Here is a 22,671-nt window from a genome sequence, read left to right on the forward strand (position 1 = left end):
GGCTGCCATTTCTCGGTACGGTAGTCCCGGGCCAAAACTTGTTGACCTATCTGGAAGGTTCTAGTTGGCCTTTCATTCATGCCTTGAAATTGTCGGTTCTCTACGTCCCTTCTGATGTTTGGCTTGATCAAATCCAGCCGGCATCTTAGTCTTCTATTGAAAAACATCATGGCGGGAGTTTGGTTTGTAACCACATGTGTTGCATTCCTGTACGCAAACAAGAAGTTATCTACCTTATGTTGTAGTTTTATGTCTTCATTACCCATGGCCTTTATGGCCTTCTTGAAGGTCTGGACAAACCTTTCAGCTAATCCATTGGTGGCGGGATGGTATGGGGCGGACGTGTAGTGCTTAACCCCATTGTTTTTTAAGAACTTCCTGAATTCTTCGGAGACAAATTGCGGTCCATTATCAGAACAGATCTGTTCAGGCAGCCCATTCCTGGCAAATATGGTCCTTAATACTGTGATAGTTTTTTCCATGGTGGTGGAGGACATCTTTATTACCTCCGGCCACTTGGAGTGTGCATCAACCGCGATTAAGAACATTGAGTCCATAAATGGACCAGCAAAGTCGATATGTACCCTTTGCCAGGGAGATGAGGGCCACTCCCATGGATGTAGAGGGGCTTGTGGTGGGGCGTTTTGGACCTTCTGGCATCCTAGACAGCTCTTGGTCATTTCTTCGATGTCTCCATCGATTCCTGGCCACCACACAAATGCTCTGGCTAGGTTCTTCATTTTCACTCCACCCAGATGCCCCTCGTGAAGCTCCTTTGGTACTTTATCCTGGAGTTTGGGTGGAATCACCACTCTGGATCCACACATCAAGGTTCCTCGGCACACTGACAGCTGTTCTCTTCTTTGCGAGAAGGCTGGCAACAGTGGTTCGCCATGTGCTGGCCATCCCTTCACCGTTAAATCGTAGACTCGTGAGAGAGTCGGGTCATTTCTCGTTTCCTTTTCAATGGTAGAATTTGTTACTGGTAGACATTCCACTATGGTTGAGTGGAACATCTCCACTGGGTCCACTGTAGGTGCCTCTTCTACCGTTGGCAATGGTAGGCACGATAAACCGTCAGCATTCCCATGCTGTTTTGATCCTTTGTATTCTATGTCATATTGATGTGCCCCTAGGAAAAGGGACCACCTCTGTAGCCTTTGCGCTGTCATAATGGGAACGCCCTTTTTAGGGTTGAATATGGAGACGAGGGGTTGATGGTCAGTCAACAAGGTAAATTTTTGTTCGTGTAGGTAATGGTTGAATTTCTTCACTCCCCACACCAGGCTGATTGCTTCCCTGTCGATCTGGGCATAGTTACGCTCAGCTGAGTTCAATGAGTGTGACGCAAAAGCTATCGGCCGCTCCGAGCCATCAGGGAATCTATACGATAATACCGCTCCTACGCCGTAAGGGGATGCATCGCACACCAGTCTGATTGGCAGTGATGGGTTGTAATGAGCCAACACTTCCTTGGACGTGATCAAGCCTTTGCATTTATGGAAGGCACGTTTACAGTCTTCGCTCCATTTCCAAATTACTCCCGTTTGTAGCAGTGCGTTAAGAGGGTGCAGAACAGTTGACAAGTTCGGTAAAAATTTATGATAGTAATTTATCAATCCCAGGAACGACCTTAATTGTGAGACATTTTCAGGTGCTGGGGCTTTTATGACCGCTTCAATTTTTTCAGGTGACTTATGCAACCCTTCTTCGTTAATTATATGGCCACAATATGATATTTGTTTCTGGAAAAATTCGCACTTGGGGCGATTTGCTCGTAGGCCCCGTTCTCTCAGCCTAGTGAGCACCTGCTCCAAATTGGCAAGGTGCTCGTTGTCGTTTTCTCCTGTTACAAGGATGTCGTCTAGGTAGCATTGAGTCCCCGGAATCCCTTGCAGGACTTGCTCCATAGCTCTTTGCCAGATAGCTAGAGCTGATGCTACTCCGAAAATCAATCGATTGTACTGGTACAGGCCTTTGTGTGTGTTTATCGTGAGATACTTTTTAGAGGCCTCCTCAACCTCCATCTGTAGATATGCCTGTGCCAAGTCAATTTTGGTGAAACGTTTCCCTCCGGATAGTGAGGCGAAAATATCTTCTATCCTCAGAAGAGGATACTGTACTGTGTGAAGGACCGGGTTTACAGACACCTTGAAGTCCCCACAGATGCAAATTTTTCTCTGTTCTTCAGATTTATCATTATTCAACGTTTTCTTCATGACCAGGACGATGGGTGTTGCCCACTCGCTCCAATCTACCTTGGATAACACGCCTGCATTTTCCAAATTCTCCAGCTCTGCCTCGACTGCTGGATGAATTGCGTATGGCACCGGCCTTGCCTTAAAAAACTTGGGAATTGCCGCATCTTCCACCTTTATTGAGGCGGTGACACCTTTCAAGGTTCCTAGTTCCTGTTGAAACACTTCTTTGGCGTTGGCCAAGATGTCTTTTAATCGTTCAGGTATCAGCACGGTGGCATAGTGGTTAGCGCTGTTGCCTCACAGCGCCAGGGATCTGGGTTCGAATCCGGCCTCGGGTGACTGTCTGCGTGGAGTTTGCACATTCTCCCCGTGTTTGCGTGGGTTTCCTCCGGGTGCTCCAGTTTCCTCCCACAGTCCAAAGATGTGCGGGTTAGGTTGATTGGCTATGATAAATTGACCCTTAGTGTTAGGGGGATTAAATACGTGGGGTTACGGGGATAGGGTGGGATATGTGTTGGTGTTGGTGTAGGGGTTATGGGGATCAGGTGGGATATGTGTCGGTGCAGGCTCGATGGGCCGAAATGGCCTCTATCTGCACTGTGGGGTTTCTGTGATTCTGTGTGATTCTGTGACATCATCATCATTTTTTTCTTACTGGTCACCGTCAGTGCCTGAATGGAGTGCCAGTCTAAACGTATCTTCCTGATCCATTCACGTCCCAACAGCGGTGGACCACCATCTTGCAGAATGTATAAATACAACTTCTGTATTTCCTTGCCGTTGTATACAACAGGCACCCTTATTTTCCCTCTGGGGTATACTTTCTGCCCCGTATATGTCTTCAAGATAATGGATGTGTCTTTCAAAGGTATATGCGGAAATAGCTGCTTGTAATCCCGTCGACTTATGACGGTCAGAGCTGATCCTGTATTTAGCTCCATTTTAACTGGGGACCCCGCTATCGTGAGGGTAACCCAAATGGTCTGGTAATCTTCTTTGGCGATTACATTATGTAATTTGAGACAGCTTAGTCTCTTGTTTCCGGAGTCGCTATCGCTCTTCTGGTCTTCGGACCTACTGTCCGTCATCATTTGTACCTTTCTGTACTTTTCCTTATTGATTTTTTTTCTGTCAGTGGATTTTTTGTTTCCAGATCGGCATACACGTGCAATGTGTCCCGTCTTTCCGCATTGCCTGCATGCTTTGTCCTTGAACCAGCAGTCCCTCTGGTCATGGGCGGATCTGCCGCAGCGATAACATCTCTCGAAACCCCGTGTCATTTCATGGGTGCCGAAGTCCTGTGGCTTTTGCTGTATCTCTGCAGCTCCTCTTGCTGCTGCTTCGTATGATACAGCCACACTGAAAGCCTTGTCCAGTGTCAAATCTTTCTCAGAAAGTAGCCTTTTCTCTGTTCCTTCACTTAGGAGACCGCAGACGAATTGTCTCGTAGAGAATCTGCCAGTCCTGCCCCGAATTGGCAGTGCTTTGACAGCTTTCTTAATTCGGTGAGGTAATCAGCGTTACTTTCATTCTTGTGCTGATTCCTCCTGAAGAATTTGAATTGTTCCGCTATCAGCAGCGGTGTTGGGTTTAAGTGCTCCTGTAGGGTATCAACAATCTCCTTAAAATTCTTGTCCATCGGTTTGGCTGGAGTGATTAAGTTTCGTAACAGTCCGTATGTCCTTGCGCCCATTAGATTTAGAAGTACCGATGCCTTTTTATCATCCTCTACTTCATTCGCTGTGCAATATACCTCCACTCTTTCCACATATGTGGTCCAATCCTCTATATTACTATCGAAAGCAGTAATATTGCCAGTCTTAGGCATCCTGAAAATCAAAAATGGCGCCTCCCGCGCTTTCCTTTCTTCCCTGCCGAGAAAAAATGGCGCCTCCCACGCTTTCCCGCCGCTGCCACTGCTGACAACGCTGTTCTCCGCGGTTTTTATTTACACAGATATTTTTAATAGTTGGAGACTCATTCCCGCCGGACTCTCTGGGACTTTTCCCTCCCTCTGCTTGGTCCGAACGCCGACCTGCTTTGCAGCGCCGGCCGTCTCCCGAGTGCTCCACCCTCCGTCTCTGTTTGCCTCCGCCTTCCGACTCACTGCTCGGCCCCACTGCAGAGCCACCCGATCGAGCCCCAGCCCACCGCCCAGGAAGGATTAGTGCAGTACCTGCCACCAGCCCGGCTAGCTGGTGAAACCACAGTTTGTTTGTTTTTTTCTTCGACCTCCCCCTGAGGAATCGATCTCCTTGAGGTGCTGCCGAATTGCACGTAAGTCCGTTTCCAATTCGTCGCCACTGTTGTATCCGTGTGTTAATGGAGACACGGAATGCAGGAGTTGGTTTAGCAGGTGTTTACTGAACAAAGTCTGGAGGTGAACTAAAAGATACAAGACGCTATACAGGCTTATATACCCGAGTGGTCACTACCGGTATTACAGTACACAGGGGCTCTTAAAGGTACATACACTACAGGACCCTCACAACATTCAAGAAGCATTTGGATGAGCACTTGAAATGCCATAGCATACAAGGCTACGGACCAAATGCTGGAAAATGGGATTAGATTAGACAGGGCCTGATGGCCGGCGTGAAGGCGATGGGCCGAAGGGCCTCTTTCTGTGCTGTATAACTCTATGATTCTATGAATAACAAGATACAGCTCTGGAGAATGGAATTGGCCGCCTTTGGCTCCATCATACATTATCGACCCAGCAAAGATAATGTGGCCCTGGATACGCTCACACGTGCATTCTGCTCTTCCATGTTAACTTCGACTCTTGCGGATCTTCATACTGACTTATGCCATCCTAGCGTTACCTGTTTGTTACACTTAGTGCGATCTAAAAATTTCCCATTTTCTACGGAAGATGTGAAAAGAACATGCTCCGCTTGTAGAATTTGCATGGAATTAAAACTGCAATTCTTCCGTCCGTCGGTTGGCTCGCTCATACACGCTACACAGCCTATGCAGCAACTCAGCATTGACTTTAAAGGGCCACTGCCTTCCTCAACGTGAAACACCTACTTACTGACTATGGTGGACGAATATTCACGCTTTCCCTTTGCTTTCCCCTGTCCCAATATGCTTACTTCCACAGTGATCAAATGCCTCGATCAGGTCTTTTCCCTTTGCGGTACGGCCAATTTCATCCACACTGATCGGGGTCCCTCCTTCATGTCAAGCAAACTCAAAAGTTTTCTTTCCCAACGGGGAATCGCCACAAGTAAAATGACACTGTATTGGAAACAGACAGGTTGAGAGATACAACGCTATCATCTGGAACGCTGTTCGTCTTGCACTGAGGTCACGCAACCTACCAGACCAGCAGTGGGAAACTGTGCTCCCTGACGCGTTGCATTCCATCAGGTCTCTCCTCTCTACATCCACCAATGTTACTCCTCACGAACGATTCTTCAAGTTCCAGCGTCGCTCCACTCATGGGATGTCCCTACCATTATGGTTGGCAGCTCCTGGCCCCGTGCTGCTCCGAAGATTCGTCCGATCCTCCAAGAATGATCCCCTCGTTGACAAAGTGGAACTGACGGATGTCAATCCTACATACGTATATCTGCAGTACCCTGATGGCCGGGAATCCACAGTTTCACTTCGGAATCTGCTCCCTGCCCAACTGGTCCCACGGACCCAATCGATAGAGGGATCCATATTAACGACGCCGGTACTCTGAGCTCCTCCAAGGACAATGCCAATACTCTGCGCTCCTCCGAGGATGACGCCTTACCAGGGATGTCAAGGGATCTGCCAGCTACTCCGCCGGATCAACCTGAGGAGCAGAGCGCTCCCCGCGGGATGACCACCCGAAGCCAGGACACCGGTCAGTCACCGACTACTGAGCAGGGTGAAGCCAGCTCTGCGCCTGTGGGGCCCGCACCCGGAGTCACGATCTCCCCAGTCCCCCTTAGGTCGATCAGGGCGACACGGGCTCTGCCAGCCCGCCGGTACAAACCAAGCGACCCAGGGACCAAGACACGGTCCGAGGAGACGTGCCTTCCGGCCACAAACGGAGATCCAAATGACTGCGGCTATTCGTAGTCCAATTAATCTGGTAGAAGGAAGTCGCCGGACTACCAATCCTTCCGGCGGGAAGAATGACCTGAATCTTGCCATTCATGTGCAAATGACTTATGAAATGATACTGGGCGGCCTGCTGGTGGCGCTGTCCAGGGAGAGTATAAATACTCGGGCATGGGCCCAGCTTGCTCAGGACATTCTTTAACAGGAACTAGTGAAGGACACAACTCGACCTCCATGTTGTAAAACAGTTGATTAAAGCTTTGTTTAACGCTTAGACCAAGTGTCGAGTAGTTTTCTTACGTCACCCACATCCCATAAATGAATAGAAAAAAAAAAGAAAAGTCACCCAGCCCAGATGGGATGCATCCTAGCTTGCTGTGGGAAGTAAGGGCTGAAATTGCAGTGGCTCTGGCCGCAACCTTCCAATCCTGCTTTGATATGGGAATGGTGCCAGAGGATTGGACTATTTCAAATGTTACACCCATATTTAAACAAAGGGAGAGGGATAAATCCAGGAATTACAGGCCAGTCAACCTAATGTCAGTGGTGGGGGAAATTTCAGAGACAATAATCCTGTAACTAGGGGGTGCGGCACGAATCAGTGTCAGGGCCTCAGCTATTTACAATCTATAATAATCCTGTAACTCGGGGGTGCCGCACGGATCAGTGTCGGGGCCTCAGCTATTTACAATCTATAATAATCCTGTAACTCGGGGGTGCGGCACGGATCAGTGTCGGGGCCTCAGTTATTTACAATCTATAATAATCCTGTAACTCGGGGGTGCCGCAAGGATCAGTGTCGGGGCCTCAGCTATTTACAATCTATAATAATCCTGTAACTCGGGGGTACCGCAAGGATCAGTGTCGGGGCCTCAGCTATTTACAATCTATAATAATCCTGTAACTAGTGCGGTGCCGCAAGGATCAGTGTCGGGGCCTCAGCTATTTACAATCTATAATAATCCTGTAACTCGGGGGTACCGCAAGGATCAGTGTCGGGGTCTCAGCTATTTACAATCTATAATAATCCTGTAACTCGGGGGTGCCGCAAGGATCAGTGTCGGGGCCTCAGTTATTTACAATCTATAATAATCCTGTAACTCGGGGGTGCCGCAAGGATCAGTGTCGGGGCCTCAGCTATTTACAATCTATAATAATCCTGTAACTCGGGGGTACCGCAAGGATCAGTGTCGGGGCCTCAGCTATTTACAATCTATAATAATCCTGTAACTAGTGCGGTGCCGCAAGGATCAGTGTCGGGGTCTCAGCTATTTACAATCTATAATAATCCTGTAACTCGGGGGTGCCGCAAGGATCAGTGTCGGGGCCTCAGTTATTTACAATCTATAATAATCCTGTAACTCGGGGGTACCGCAAGGATCAGTGTCAGGGTCTCAGCTATTTACAATCTATAATAATCCTGTAACTAGTGCGGTGCCGCAAGGATCAGTGTCAGGGTCTCAGCTATTTACAATCTATAATAATCCTGTAACTCGGGGGTACCGCAAGGATCAGTGTCGGGGTCTCAGCTATTTACAATCTATAATAATCCTGTAACTCGGGGGTGCCGCAAGGATCAGTGTCGGGGTCTCAGCTATTTACAATCTATAATAATCCTGTAACTCGGGGGTGCCGCAAGGATCAGTGTCGGGGTCTCAGCTATTTACAATCTATAATAATCCTGTAACTCGGGGGTACCGCAAGGATCAGTGTCAGGGTCTCAGCTATTTACAATCTATAATAATCCTGTAACTAGTGCGGTGCCGCACGGATCAGTGTCAGGGTCTCAGCTATTTACAATCTATAATAATCCTGTAACTCGGGGGTGCCGCAAGGATCAGTGTCGGGGTCTCAGCTATTTACAATCTATAATAATCCTGTAACTCGGGGGTGCCGCAAGGATCAGTGTCGGGGCCTCAGCTATTTACAATCTATAATAATCCTGTAACTAGTGCGGTGCCGCAAGGATCAGTGTCGGGGTCTCAGCTATTTACAATCTATAATAATCCTGTAACTCGGGGGTGCCGCAAGGATCAGTGTCGGGGCCTCAGCTATTTACAATCTATAATAATCCTGTAACTCGGGGGTGCCGCAAGGATCAGGGTCGGGGCCTCAGTTATTTACAATCTATATTATTGACCTAGATGAAGGGACCGAGTGTAATGTATCCAAGTTTGCTGACGATACAAAGCTAGGTGGGACAGTAAGCTGTGAGGAGAACACAGAGTCTGCAAAGGGATATAGATAGACTGAGTGAGTGGGCAGTAAGGTGGCAGATGGAGTATAATGTAGGGAAATGTGAGGTTATTCGCTTTGGTAGGAAGAATAGAAAAACAAACATTTTTTAAATGGTGAGAAACTTTCAAATGTTGGTGTTCAGAGAGATTTGGGTGTCCTCACGCAGGAAACACAGAAAGCTAGCGTGCAGGTATAGCAAGCAGTACGGAAGGCAAATGGCATGATGACCTTTATTGCATGGGGAATAACAACAAAAAACACTGGAAAAACTCAGCAGGCCAGGCAACATCCGTAGAGAGAAACAGAAGGGTTTCGACCTGAAGAAGGGTTTCGACCTGAACCGTTGACTCTGTTTCTCTCTCCACGGATGTTGCCTGGCCTGCTGAGTTTTTCCAGCGTTTTCTGCTTTATTTTGGATTTCCAGCATCCGCAGTATTTTGCTATCGTTTTCTTGCATGGGGGTTGGAGTATAAGAGTAAGGAAGTCTTGCTACAATTGTACAGAGCCTTGGTGAGACCACACCTGGAGTACTGGGCACAGTTATGGTCTCCTTATCTAAGGAAGGATATACTTGCCTTGGAGGCGGTGCAACGAATGTTCACTAGATTGATTCCTGGGATGAGAAGGCTGTCCTATGATGAGAGATTGTGTAGAATGGGCCGATACTCTCTGGAGCAGAGGGGAGATTTGATAGAGGTGTTCAAAACCTTGAAGGTCTTTGATAGAGTAAATAAGGAGAAACTGTTTCCAGTGGCAGAAGGGAACCAGAGGACACAGATTTAAGGTGATTGTCAAATGAACCAGAGGGGACATGAGGAAGATATTGGGCTGGATTTTGCCGGGTTCCACCCGCACGGTGCAGGGGGGTCCGGGAGTTAGCGGAAAACCCGGAAGTTGGGGTTTTAACTCCACAGTGTGCGGGCGACGTGAAGGCGGGTTCCTCGCCCAGAAGTCAGCCTGATTGGCAGGCCGGCTTCCAATGGTGTGGGGAATGCAGACCAGGACATTGCAAGAACAGGTAAGTGCTGGGCTCAGGATGGTGGGGGGAGGGGGGTTCGAAGTCGTTGTGGGGGGGTTCCGATTCCCGGGAGGGGTCCAATCCCTGTCCCTGGGGTGGGGGGGGATGGGGGGGGAGTTTGGGGGGCCTGGAGGAAGCACTCCTGCTCCTCACAGCCCACAAGCATTGCTCCCTGAGGCTGTGCTCGCCTCGCTGCAGCCACCAGGAACCCTGAGCCCCGCCATCCCCGTCCGCCTGCAGTAAAACCTGCACAACAGGTCAAAGTCCATAAGGGTGAGTCCCAGCTTCCGGTCGCCTGTCACTTTAATTCTCCCCTCCTCTCCCACTCTGATCCCACACTGTTCCACTGAAGCTCAACGTAAACTCGAGGAACAGCACCTCATCTTTCTATTAGGCACTTTACAGCCTTCTGGACTCAATATCGAGTTCGACAGTTTCAGACTATAAATTGGCCCCTGTATTTCTTTCTTTTTTTCCTGCTGTTTCCTCACATGGAAGCTGTTAATGTTGCTGCCGTCATGATCCACACATCACCTGGAGCCATGTTTCGTTTCTCAATTTGTCCCATTACCTTTTGCCTTACACCATCATCCCTTTTGTCAGTCAATCGCTCCTGCCTTCCATCCTATCACAGACCTTCCCTTTGTTCTTTGCTCCCCTCCCCACTGCCCCTGCTTAAAAATCTCTCCTCCCTAACATTTTCCAGTTCTGACGAAGGGGTCGACCCGAAACGTTGACTCTGTTTCTCTCTCTTCGATGCTGCCTGGCCTGCTGAGTGTTTCCAGCACTTTCTGTTGTTATTTCAGATTTCCACCATCCGCAGTATTCTGCTACTGTACTAGCATTGGCTTCAGGCCTCATTATAATATTTAATTTGCCAACACACCTCCTGGCAGGGCCCGCCCCCCACCACCGTCCCACCTGAGTGAAAGGTGAAAGGAGAAGGGTTGGGGTCGGGTTTTACATTTTTACATCTTTCACGTCCCCCAGGCCTCTAACCCACCCATTCTCGCCTGTGACAATTCCAGCCATTATGCACGCAGCGAGTTGTTGTGATCTGGAATGCGCTGCCTGAAAGGGTGGAAGCAGATTAAATATTAACTTTCAAAAGGCAATTGTATAATTACTTGAAGTTGATAAATGTGCAGGACTATGTTAAAAGAGCAGCGGAGTGCGATTAATTGGAGCGCTCTTCCAAAGAGCCAGCACATGCACGATGGGCCGAACGACCTCCCCCTGTGCTGGGTGATTCTATGATGGAGCGGGGTGGGAGACGGGACTGATTGTACACCCTGTGTTCACACCCAGTGACAGGCACACCAGGAGCAGAGCCTGCTCATGTGACCCAGTGACAGGCACACCAGGAGCAGAGCCTGCTCATGTGACCCAGTGACAGGCACACCAGGAGCAGAGCCTGCTCATGTGACCCAGTGACAGGCACACCAGGAGCAGAGCCTGCTCATGTGACCCAGTGACAGGCACACCAGGAGCAGAGCCTGCTCATGTGACCCAGTGACAGGCACACCAGGAGCAGAGCCTGCTCATGTGACCCTGTGACACCCAGTGGGAGGGGCTCGAGCCGCTTTATGACATCGCTCCCTGGCTCCTGTGTGATGTCACCTGGAGACAGGGGCCCGCCCCTGGTTACGGCCCATCAGTGGGATGTCAGTGTGGGCCGAGCTGGAGTGACAGCTGACACTGGCAGTGAGTTTAGTCCCGATCAACAGGGCAAAGGACAGAAAAGAACATTTTAATATCAAAATAATCAAGTCAAACAAACTCATTAATTACAAATATATTCAGATTAAATATAATCACAGTCACAAAAACAGTCCCACTTTATTCCAGTTACAGATTCTGGGATTAGCATGATTAATTTTTCTATTGACAGTTTCTGGGAGGTGAGTAATATCTCAGGAAGGTGGCGAGAGAGAAGTCGAATCATCGCCTCACTAACTGGGACTGGAGAAATGTCGCTGAGTTCACAGAGCAGATCTAAAGGGACCGAGAGCCCCCGTGACAGAGGCAGCGTCAAACAGGAAACAATGATTGGAAAGGTGAGGAAATTTACTGAGAATCCCATCCGTCCAGGATTTGGCTGAAGTGAGAGTCTAACCAGATACTGGGAGCTGTTCACCATCTGCCATCAGGTTCAGCCTTTGATGTGGCAAGATGAGCGGAGTTTAACTCGTAGATAAAGCCCGCCCACACCTCACTGGGAGTGCTTGACACTTACATGTAAAGGAATCTTTACTCTGTATTCATCCTGTACAGTTCCTCAGCTAGTTGTGATTCATTCGGTAGTGACAAGTATGATGTAGGCAACGTTGAAAACATAATGTATCTGAGATCATTGTGCTTACCTGCCCTGGGAGTGTTTGATGGGACAGTGTAGAGGGAGCTTTACTCTGTATCTAACCTGAGCTGTACCTGCCCTGGGAGTGTTTGATGGGACAGTGTAGGGGGAGCTTTACTCTGTATCTAACCCGTGCTATACCTGCCATGGGAGTGTTTGATGGGACAGTGTAGAGGGAGCTTTACTCTGTATCTAACCCGTGCTGTACCTGCCCAGGGAGTCATAGATAGAGTCATAGAGTCATAGAGTTTTACAGCACAGAAAGAGGCCCTTCGGCCCATCGTGTCTGCGCCGCCCATCCATCCCTGTCCAGTCTAATCCCATTTTCCAGCATTTGGTCCATAGCCTTGTATGCATTGGCATTCCAAGTGCTCATCCAAATGCTTCTTGAATGTTGTGAGGGTTCCTGCCTCTACCACCCTTTTGGGCATTGAGTTCCACATTCCAACCACCCTCTGGGTGAAAAAGTTCCTCCTCAAATCCCCTCTAAATCTCCTGCCCCTTACCCTGAATCTATGCCCCCTTGTTATTGACCCCCCTACTAAGGGGAAAAGTTCCTCTTTGTCTACCCTATCTATGCCCCTCATCATTTTGTATACCTCAATCAGGTCCCCCCTCAGCCTTCTTTGCTCCAAGGAAAACAACCCCAGCCTGTTTAGTCTTTCTTCATAGCTGAGGCGCTCCATCCCAGGTAACATCCTGGTGAATCTTCTCTGCACCCTCTCCAAAGCAATCACATCCTTCCTATAGTGAGGCGACCAGAACTGCACACAGTACTCCAGCTGTGGCCTCACCAGCGTTTTGTACAGCTCCATCATAACCTCCCTGCTCTTATATTCTATGCCTCGGCTAATGAAGGCAAGTATCCCATATGCCTTTTTAACCACCTTATCTACCTGTTCCGCTGCCTTCAGGGATCTATGTACATGTACACCAAGGTCCCTCTGACCCTCTGTACTTCCTAGGGTCCTACCACTCATTGTGTATTCCCTTGCCTTATTTGTCCGTCCAAAATGCATCACCTCGCACTTTTCAGGGTTAAATTCCATTTGCCACTTTTCCGCCCATCTGACCAACCCGTTTATATCGTCCTGTAGCCTGAGGCTTTCCTCCTCGCAATTGACCACCCCACCAATTTTCGTGTCATCTGCGAACTTGCTGATCATACCTTTTACATTCTCATCCAAATCATTTATGTAGATCACAAACAACAAGGGACCCAGCACCGATCCCTGAGGTACCCCACTGGACACAGGCTTCCAGTCACAAAAGCAACCTTCGACCATCACCCTCTGCCTCCTGCCACTCAGCCAGTTTAGGATCCAACGCGCCAAGGCACCCTGGATCCCATGGGCTCTTACCTTCTTGACCAGTCTCCTATGCGGGACTTTGTCAAAGGCTTTACTGAAGTCCATGTAAACCACATCCACAGCATTTCCCTCATCCACCCCCCTAGTCACCCCCTCGAAAAATTCAATCAGATTTGTCAGACATGATTTACCCTTGACAAAGCCATGCTGACTATCCCCGATTAATCCTTGCCTCTCCAAGTGGAGACTAATTTTGTCCCTCAGAATTTTTTCCAATAATTTCCCTACCACAGATGTTAGGCTCACTGGCCTGTAATTCCCTGGTTTATCCCTGCTACCCTTCTTGTATAATGGTACTACATTAGCTGTTCTCCAGTCCTCTGGTACATCCCCTGTGGCCAGAGAGGTTCTGAAAATTTGTGTCAGAGCCCCTGCAATCTCCTCCTTTGCCTCCCACAGCAGCCTGGGATACATCTCGTCCGGGCCTGGGGATTTATCCACTTTTTGGCCTGCTAAAACCGCGAGCACCTCCTCCCTCTCGATGCTAATATGTTCAAGTATGTCACAGTCCCCTTGCCCGATTTCTATGTCTGCATCGTCTTTCTCCATAGTAAACACAGATGCAAAAAATTCATTTAAAACCCCGCCTACATCATCTGGCTCTACACACAGATTGCCACTTTGGTCCCTAATGGGCCCTACCCTTTCCCTGGTTATCCTCTTGCCCTTAATATACTTATAAAACATCTTAGGATTTTCCTTTATTTTGCTCGCCAGTGTTATTTCATGGCCCCTCCTCGCCCTCCTAATTTCTTTTTTAAGTATGCCCCTGCACTTTTTATACTCCTCTAGGGCTTCTTCCGTCTTTAGTCTTTTGTAACTGCCAAAAGCCCCCCTTTTATTTCTAATGCATTTTTGTATATCCCTTGTCATCCAAGGTTCCCTTTGCTTGTTGGTCCCACCCTTGACCTTTACAGGAACATGTTGGCGCTGTACTCTCTCTATTTCCCTTCTGAAAGTCTCCCACTGTTTTGATGTGGATTTTCCTATAAGTAGCTGCTCCCAGTCCACTTTGGCCAGATCCTGCCTTATCATATTAAAATCGGCCTTCCCCCAATTTAGAACCGTTATTTCCGGGCCGTCTTTGTCTTTTTCCATGACCACCTTAAATCTCACCGAATTATGGTCACTGTCGCCAAAATGCTCCCCTACTGATACTTCCACCACTTGCCCGGCTACATTCCCCAGGATTAGGTCCAGTACCGCCCCCTCTCTTGTAGGACTTTCTACATGTTGGCTCAAAAAGCTCTCCTGGATGCACTTTAAGAATTCTGCACCCTCTAAGCCTTTCACACTCTGACTATCCCAATTTATATTGGGGAAGTTGAAATCCCCCACTATTATTACCCTATTATTTTCGCACTTCTCTGAGATTTGTCTACATATCTGTTCCTCTATCTCCCCCTGACTGTTTGGGGGCCTATAGTACACTCCCAGCAAAGTGCTTGCCCCCTTTTTGTTTTTAAGTTCTACCCATATGCCCTCATTAGAGGAACCCGCTAATATATCGTCCCTCCTTACAGCAGTAATTGACTCCTTAATTAATATTGCAACACCCCCTCCCCTTTTACACCCCCCTCTGTCTCGCCTGAAGATTCTATACCCCGGAATATTGAGCAGCCAGTCCTGACCCTCCCTCAACCATGTCTCCGTGATAGCAACAATATCGTACTCCCATGTGTTCAACAACAACTTCAGTTCATCCACCTTATTTGCAAGACTCCTTGCATTAAAATAGATGCCTTCCAGCCCTGCCATATTCCCTTTTGCCTTCACGGGAGCGTTGATGAGACAGTGTAGAGGGTGCTTTAATCTGTATCTAACCCTGTGCTGTACATGCCCTGGCAGTGTTTGATGGGACAGTGCAGAGGGAGCTTTACTCTGCATCTAACCCATGCTGTACGTGCCGTGGGAGTGTTTGATGGGACAGTGTAGAGGGAGCTTTACTCGGTATCTAACCCGTGCTGTACCTGCCCTGGGAGTGTTTGATGGGACAGTGTAGAGAGAGCTTTACTCTCTCTCTAACCCGTGCTGTACCTGCCCTGGGAGTGTTTGATGGGACAGTGTAGAGGGAGCTTTACTCGGTATCTAACCCGTGCTGTACCTGCCCTGGGAGTGTTTGATGGGACACTGTAGAGAGAGCTTTACTCTGTATCTAACCCGTGCTGTACCTGCCCTGGGAGTGTTTGATGGGACAGTGTAGAGAGAGCTTTGCTCTGTATCTAACCCGTGCTGTACCTGCCCTGGGAGTGTTTGATGGGACAGTGGAGAGGGAGCTTTACTCTGTATCTAACCTGAGCTGTACCTGCCCTGGGAGTGTTTGATGGGACAGTGTCGAGGGAGCTTTACAATGTATCTAGCCCGTGCTGTACCTGCCATGGGAGTGTTTGATGGGACAGTGTAGAGGGAGCTTTACTCTGTATCTAACCCGTGCTATACCTGCCATGGGAGTGTTTGATGGGACAGTGTTGAGGGAGCTTTACTCTGTATCTAACCCGTGCTGTACCTGCCCTGGGAGCGTTGATGAGACAGTGTAGAGAGTGCTTTAATCTGTATCTAACCCTGTGCTGTACCTGCCCTGGCAGTGTTTGATGGGACAGTGCAGAGGGAGCTTTACTCTGCATCTAACCCATGCTGTACCTGCTGTGGGAGTGTTTGATGGGACAGTGCAGAGGGAGCTTTACTCTGCATCTAACCCATGCTGAACCTGCCGTGGGAGTGTTTGATGGGACAGTGTAGAGGGAGCTTTACTCTGCATCTAACCCGTGCTGTACCTGCCCTGGGAGTGTTTGATGGGACAGTGTCGAGGGAGCTTTACTCTGTATCTAACCGGTGCTGTCCCTGCCCTGGGAGTGTTTGATGGGACAGTGTCGAGGGAGCTTTACTCTTTATCGAACTTGTGCTGTACATGCCCTGGGAGTGTTTGATGGGACAGTGTAGAGAGAGCTTTACTCTGTATCTAACCCTGTGCTGTACCTGCCCTGGCAGTGTTTGATGGGACAGTGCAGAGGGAGCTTTACTCTGTATCTAACCCGTACTGTACCTGCCGTGGGAGTGTTTGATGGGGACAGTGTAGAGGGAGCTTGGCTCTGTATCTAACCCGTGCTGTACCTGCCCTGGGAGTGTTTGATGGGACAGTGTAGAGGGAGCTTTACCCTGTATCTAACCCGTGCTGTACCTGCTCTGGGAGTGTTTGATGGGGACAGTGTAGAGGAAGCTTTACTCTGTATCTAACCCCATGCTGTACCTGCCCTGGAAGTGTTTGATGGGACAGTGTAGAGGGAGATTTACCCTTTGTCGAACTTGTGCTGTACCTGCCCTGGGAGTGTTTGATGGGACAGTGTCGAGGGAGCTTTACTCTTTATCGAACTTGTGCTGTACGTGCCCTGGGAGTGTTTGATGGGACAGTGTAGAGGGAGCTTTACTCTGTATCTAACCCGTGCTGTACCTGCCCTGGGAGTGTTTGATGGGACAGTGTAGAGGGAGCTTTACTCTGTATCTAACCCGTGCTGTACCTGCCCTGGGAGTGTTTGATAGGGATAGTGTAGAGGGAGCTTTACTCTGTATCTAACCCATGCTGTACCTGCCCTGGGAGTGTTTGATGGGACAGTGTAGAGGGAGCTTTACTCTATATCTAGCCCGTGCTGTACCTGCCCTGGGAGTGTTTGATGGGACAGTGTAGAGGGAGCTTTACCCTGTATCTAACCCGTGCTGTACCTGCCCTGGGAGTGTTTGATGGGACAGTGTCGAGGGAGCTTTACTCTTTATCGAACTTGTGCTGTACCTGCCCTGGGAGTGTTTGATGGGACAGTGTCGAGGGAGCTTTACTCTGTATCTAACCCGTGCTGTACCTGCCCCGGGAGTGTTTGATGGGACAGTGTCGAGGGAGAGTTACTCTTTATCGAACTTGTGCTGTACGTGCCCTGGGAGTGTTTGATGGGACAGTGTAGAGGGAGCTTTACTCTGTATCTAACCCGTGCTGTACCTGCCCTGGGAGTGTTTGATGGGACAGTGTAGAGGGAGCTTTACTCTTTATCGAACTTGTGCTGTACGTGCCCTGGGAGTGTTTGATGGGACAGTGTAGAGGGAGCTTGGCTCTGTATCTAACCCGTGCTGTACGTGCCCTGGGAGTGTTTGATGGGACAGTGTAGAGAGAGCTTTACTCTGTATCTAACCCGTGTTGTACCTGCCCTGGGAGTGTTTGATGGGACAGTGTAGAGAGAGCTTTACTCTGTATCTAACCCGTGCTGTACCTGCCCTGGGAGTGTTTGATGGGACAATGTAGAGGGAGCTTTACTCTGTATCTAACCCGTGCTGTACGTGCCCTGGGAGTGTTTGATGGGTCAGTGCAGAGGGAGCTTTACTCTGTATCTAACCCGTGCTGTACCTGCCCTGGGAGTGTTTGATGGGATAGTGTCGAGGGAGCTTTACTCTTTATCGAACTTGTGCTGTACGTGCCCTGGGAGTGTTTGATGGGACAGTGTAGAGGGAGCTTTACTCTGTATCTAACCCATGCTGTACCTGCCCTGGGAGTGTTTGATGGGACACTGTAGAGGGAGCTTTACTCAGTATCTAACCCGTACTGTACCTGCGCTGGGAGTGTTTGATGGGACAGTGTAGAGGGAGCTTTACTCTGTATCTAACCCGTGCTGTACCTGCCCTGGGAGTGTTTGATGGGACAGTGTAGAGGGAGCTTTACTCTGTATCTAACCCGTGCTGTACCTGTCCTGGGAGTGTTTGATGGGACAGTGTCGAGGGAGCTTTACTCTGTATCTAACCCGTGCTGTACCTGCGCTGGGAGTGTTTGATGGGACAGTGTAGAGGGAGATTTACTCTGTATCTAACCCGTGCTGTACCTGCCCTGGGAGTGTTTGATGGGACAGTGCAGAGGGAGCTTTACTCTGTATCTAACCTGTGCTGTACCTGCCCTGGGAGTGTTTGATGGGACAGTGTCGAGGGAGCTTTACTCTGTATCTAACTCGTGCTATACCTGCCCTGGGAGTGTTTGATGGGACAGTGTAGAGGGAGCTTTACTCTGTATCTAACCCATGCTGTACCTGCCCTGGGAGTGTTTGATGGGACAGTGTAGAGGGAGCTTTACTCTGTATCTAACCCGTGCTGTACGTGCCCTGGGAGTGTTTGATGGGACAGTGTAGAGGGAGCTTTACTCTGTATCTAACCCGTGCTGTACCTGCCCTGGGAGTGTTTGATGGGACAGTGTAGAGGGAGCTTTAATCTGTATCTAACCCGTGCTGTACGTGCCCTGGGAGTGTTTGATGGGACAGTGTAGAGAGAGCTTTACTCTGTATCTAACCCGTGCTATACATGCCCTGGGAGTGTTTGATGGGACAGTGTAGAGGGAGCTTTACTCTGTATCTAACCCGTGCTGTACCTGCCCTGGGAGTGTTTGATGGGACAGTGTAGAGGGAGCTTTACTCTGTATCTAACCCTGTACTCTACCTGCCCTGGGAGTGTTTGATGGGACAGTGTAGAGAGAGCTTTACTCTGTATCTAACCCGTGCTGTACCTGCCCTGGGAGTGTTTGATGGGACAGTGTAGAGAGAGCTTTACTCTGTATCTAACCCCGTGCTGTACCTGCCCTGGGAGTGTTTGATGGGACAGTGTAGAGAGAGCTTTACTCTGTATCTAACCCGTGCTGTACCTGCCCTGGGAGTGTTTGATGGGACAGTGGAGAGGGAGCTTTACTGTGTATCTAACCCATGCTGTACCTGCCCTGGGAGTGTTTGATGGGACAGTGTAGAGGGAGCTTTACTCTGTATCTAACCCGTGCTGTACCTGCCCTGGGAGTGTTTGATGGGACAGTGTAGAGGGAGCTTTACTCTGTATCTAACCCGTGCTGTACCTGCCCTGGGAGTGTTTGATGGGACAGTGTAGAGGGAGCTTTACTCTGTCTCTAACCCGTGCTGTACCTGTCCTGGGAGTGTTTGATGGGACAGTGTCGAGGGAGCTTTACTCTGTATCTAACCCGTGCTGTACCTGCGCTGGGAGTGTTTGATGGGACAGTGTAGAGGGAGATTTACTCTGTATCTAACCCGTGCTGTACCTGCCCTGGGAGTGTTTGATGGGACAGTGTAGAGGGAGCTTTACTCTGTATCTAAACCGTGCTGTACCTGCCCTGGGAGTGTTTGATGGGACAGTGTCGAGGGAGCTTTACTCTGTATCTAACCCGTGCTATACCTGCCCTGGGAGTGTTTGATGGGACAGTGTAGAGGGAGCTTTACTCTGTATCTAACCCGTGCTGTACGTGCCCTGGGAGTGTTTGATGGGACAGTGTAGAGGGAGCTTTACTCTGTATCTAACCCGTGCTGTACCTGCCCTGGGAGTTTTTGATGGGACAGTATAGAGGGAGCTTTAATCTGTATCTAACCCGTGCTGTACGTGCCCTGGGAGTGTTTGATGCGACAGTGTAGAGAGAGCTTTACTCTGTATCTAACCCGTGCTATACCTGCCCTGGGAGTGTTTGATGGGACAGTGTAGAGGGAGCTTTACTCTGTATCTAACCCATGCTGTACCTGCCCTGGGAGTGTTTGATGGGACAGTGTAGAGGGAGCTTTACTCTGTATCTAACCCTGTGCTGTACCTGCCCTGGGAGTGTTTGATGGGACCGTGTAGAGGGAGCTTTACTCTGTATCTAACCCGTGCTCTACCTGCCCTGGGAGTGTTTGATGGGACAGTGTCGAAGGAGCTTTACTCTCTATCTAACCCGTGCTGTACTTGCCCTGGGAGTGTTTGATGGGACAGTGTAGAGAGAGCTTTACTCTGTATCTAACCCGTGCTGTACCTGCCCTGGGAGTGTTTGATGGGACAGTGTAGAGAGAGCTTTACTCTGTATCTAACCCGTGCTGTATCTGCCCTGGGAGTGTTTGATGGGACAGTGTCGAGGGAGCTTTAATCTGTATCTAACCGGTGCTGTACCTGCCCTGGGAGTGTTTGATGGGACAGTGTCGAGGGGGCTTTACTCTGTATCTAACCCATGCTGTACCTGCGCTGGGAGTGTTTGATGGGACAGTGTAGAGGGAGCTTTAATCTGTATCTAACCCATGCTGTACCTGCGCTGGGAGTGTTTGATGGGACACTGTAGAGGGAGCTTTACTCTGTATCTAACCTGTGCTGTACCTGCCCTGGGAGTGTTTGATGGGACAGTGTAGAGGGAGCTTTAATCTGTATCTAACCCGTGCTGTACCTGCCCTGGGTGTGTTTGATGGGACAGTGTAGAGGGAGCTTTACTCTGTATCTAACCCGTGCTGTACCTGCCCTGGGAGTGTTTGATGGGACAGTGTAGAGCGAGCGTTACTCTGTATCTAACCCGTGCTGTACCTGCCCTGGGAGTGTTTGATGGGACAGTGTAGAGGGGGCTTTAATCTGTATCTAACCCGTGCTGTACCTGCCCTGGGAGTGTTTGATGGGACAGTGTAGGGGGGGCTTTACTCTGTCTCTAACCCATGCTGTACCTGCCCTGGGAGTGTTTGATGGGACAGTGTAGAGGGAGATTTACTCTGTATCTAACCCGTGCTGTACCTGCCCTGGGAGTGTTTGATGGGACAGTGTAGAGGGAGCTTTACTCTGTATCTAACCCGTGCTGTACCTGCCCTGGGAGTGATTGATGGGACAGTGTAGAGGGAGCTTTACTCTGTATCTAACCCATGCTGTACCTGCCCTGGGAGTGTTTGATGGGACAGTGTAGAGGGAGCTTTACTCTGTATCTAACCCGTGCTGTACCTGCCCTGGGAGTGTTTGATGGGACAGTGTAGAGGGAGCTTTACTCTGTATCTAACCCGTGCTGTACCTGCCCTGGGAGTGTTTGATGGGACAGTGTAGGGGGAGCTTTACTCTGTATCTAACCCGTGCTGTACCTGTCCTGGGAGTGTTTGATGGGACAGTGTAGAGGGAGTTTTACTCTGTATCTAACCCATGCTGTACCTGCCCTGGGAGTGTTTGATGGGACAGTGTAGAGGGAGCTTTACTCTGTATCTAACCGGTGCTGTACCTGCCCTGGGAGTGTTTGATGGGACAGTGTAGAGGGAGCTTTACTCTGTATCTAACCCATGCTGTACCTGCCCTGGGAGTGTTTGCTGGGACAGTGTAGAGGGAGCTTTACTCTGTATCTAACCCATGCTGTACCTGCCCTGGGAGTGTTTGATGGGACAGTGTAGAGGGAGCTTTAATCTGTATCTAACCCATGCTGTACCTGCCCTGGGAGTGTTTGATGGGACAGTGTAGAGGGAGCTTTAATCTGTATCTAACCGGTGCTGTACCTGCCCTGGGAGTGTTTGATTGGACAGTGTAGAGGGAGCTTTACTCTGTATCTAACCGGTGCTGTACCTGCGCTGGGAGTGTTTGATGGGACAGTGTAGGGGGAGCTTTACTCTGTATCTAACCCATGCTGTACCTGCCCTGGGAGTGTTTGATGGGACAGTGTAGAGGGAGCTTTACTCTGTATCTAACCCATGCTGTACCTGCCCTGGGAGTGTTTGATGGGACAGTGTAGGGGGAGCTTTACTCTGTATCTAACCCGTGCTGTACCTGCCCTGGGAGTGTTTGATGGGACAGTGTAGAGGGAGCTTTACTCTCTATCTGTGAAGTAATAAGCCATATTACCTATTCAAAAAAAGACACTGTCTTATGAAAGAACTCTGGCCATATTAAAACATGACAAACTGGGTTTGAAAATTTAGAAATCTAACTGTGAAATAACTGTGAAAGAATTCTGGCTATTGAGATAAGAGAGTTGTTGACCCTGAATAAATAGCCTTGTTGAAACAGAAGATGCATGGCTCCGACAGGCTGACCTTTGGAAACAAAAACAATGGTTCACCCTGGATAAGATATTGTAATTTAAACTTCATAAAGATGGCACATAAGATAATTCCTGAGACATTGGGACCGATTCTGGGGAAGGTGGGACCTGTACAAGCTGGACGGGTTACACCTCAGCAGAATGGGACCAATATCCTCACAGGGGGGTTTGCTAGTGCTGTTGGGAAGGATTTAAACTAGTTTGTCAGGGGGCTGGGAACCTAAGTGTGGGCCCAGAGCGGAGAGAAACAAAGCTGTAAGTGAAAGTTAGAAAAGTAGTCAGCAAAACTAGTAGGGAGCAGAAACAAAGGCCAACAGTAAAGAGGGTCAAAGTGCAGAAAAATATTAAACAGGCAAAGTTGAAGACACTTTATTTAAATGCACGTAGCATTCGCAACAAGGTAGATGAATTAATGGCACAAATAGAAGTAACTGGGTATGATGTAATTGCCATTACAGAGACATGGTTGCAGGGTAACCAAAGCTGGGAACTGAATGTTCCAGGGTACTCAACATTTAGGAAGGACAGACAAAAGGCAAAAGGAGGTGGTGTAGCGCTGTTAATAAGGGATGAGATCGGTATGGTAGAGATAAAAGATCTTGGCTTGGCAGATCGTGATGTAGAACTGG

This window comes from Somniosus microcephalus, chromosome 31 (assembly GCF_052327205.1).
Source record: "Somniosus microcephalus isolate GS21.2 chromosome 31, FLI_Smic_1.0, whole genome shotgun sequence".
In the NCBI taxonomy this organism is placed as follows: domain Eukaryota; kingdom Metazoa; phylum Chordata; class Chondrichthyes; order Squaliformes; family Somniosidae; genus Somniosus; species Somniosus microcephalus.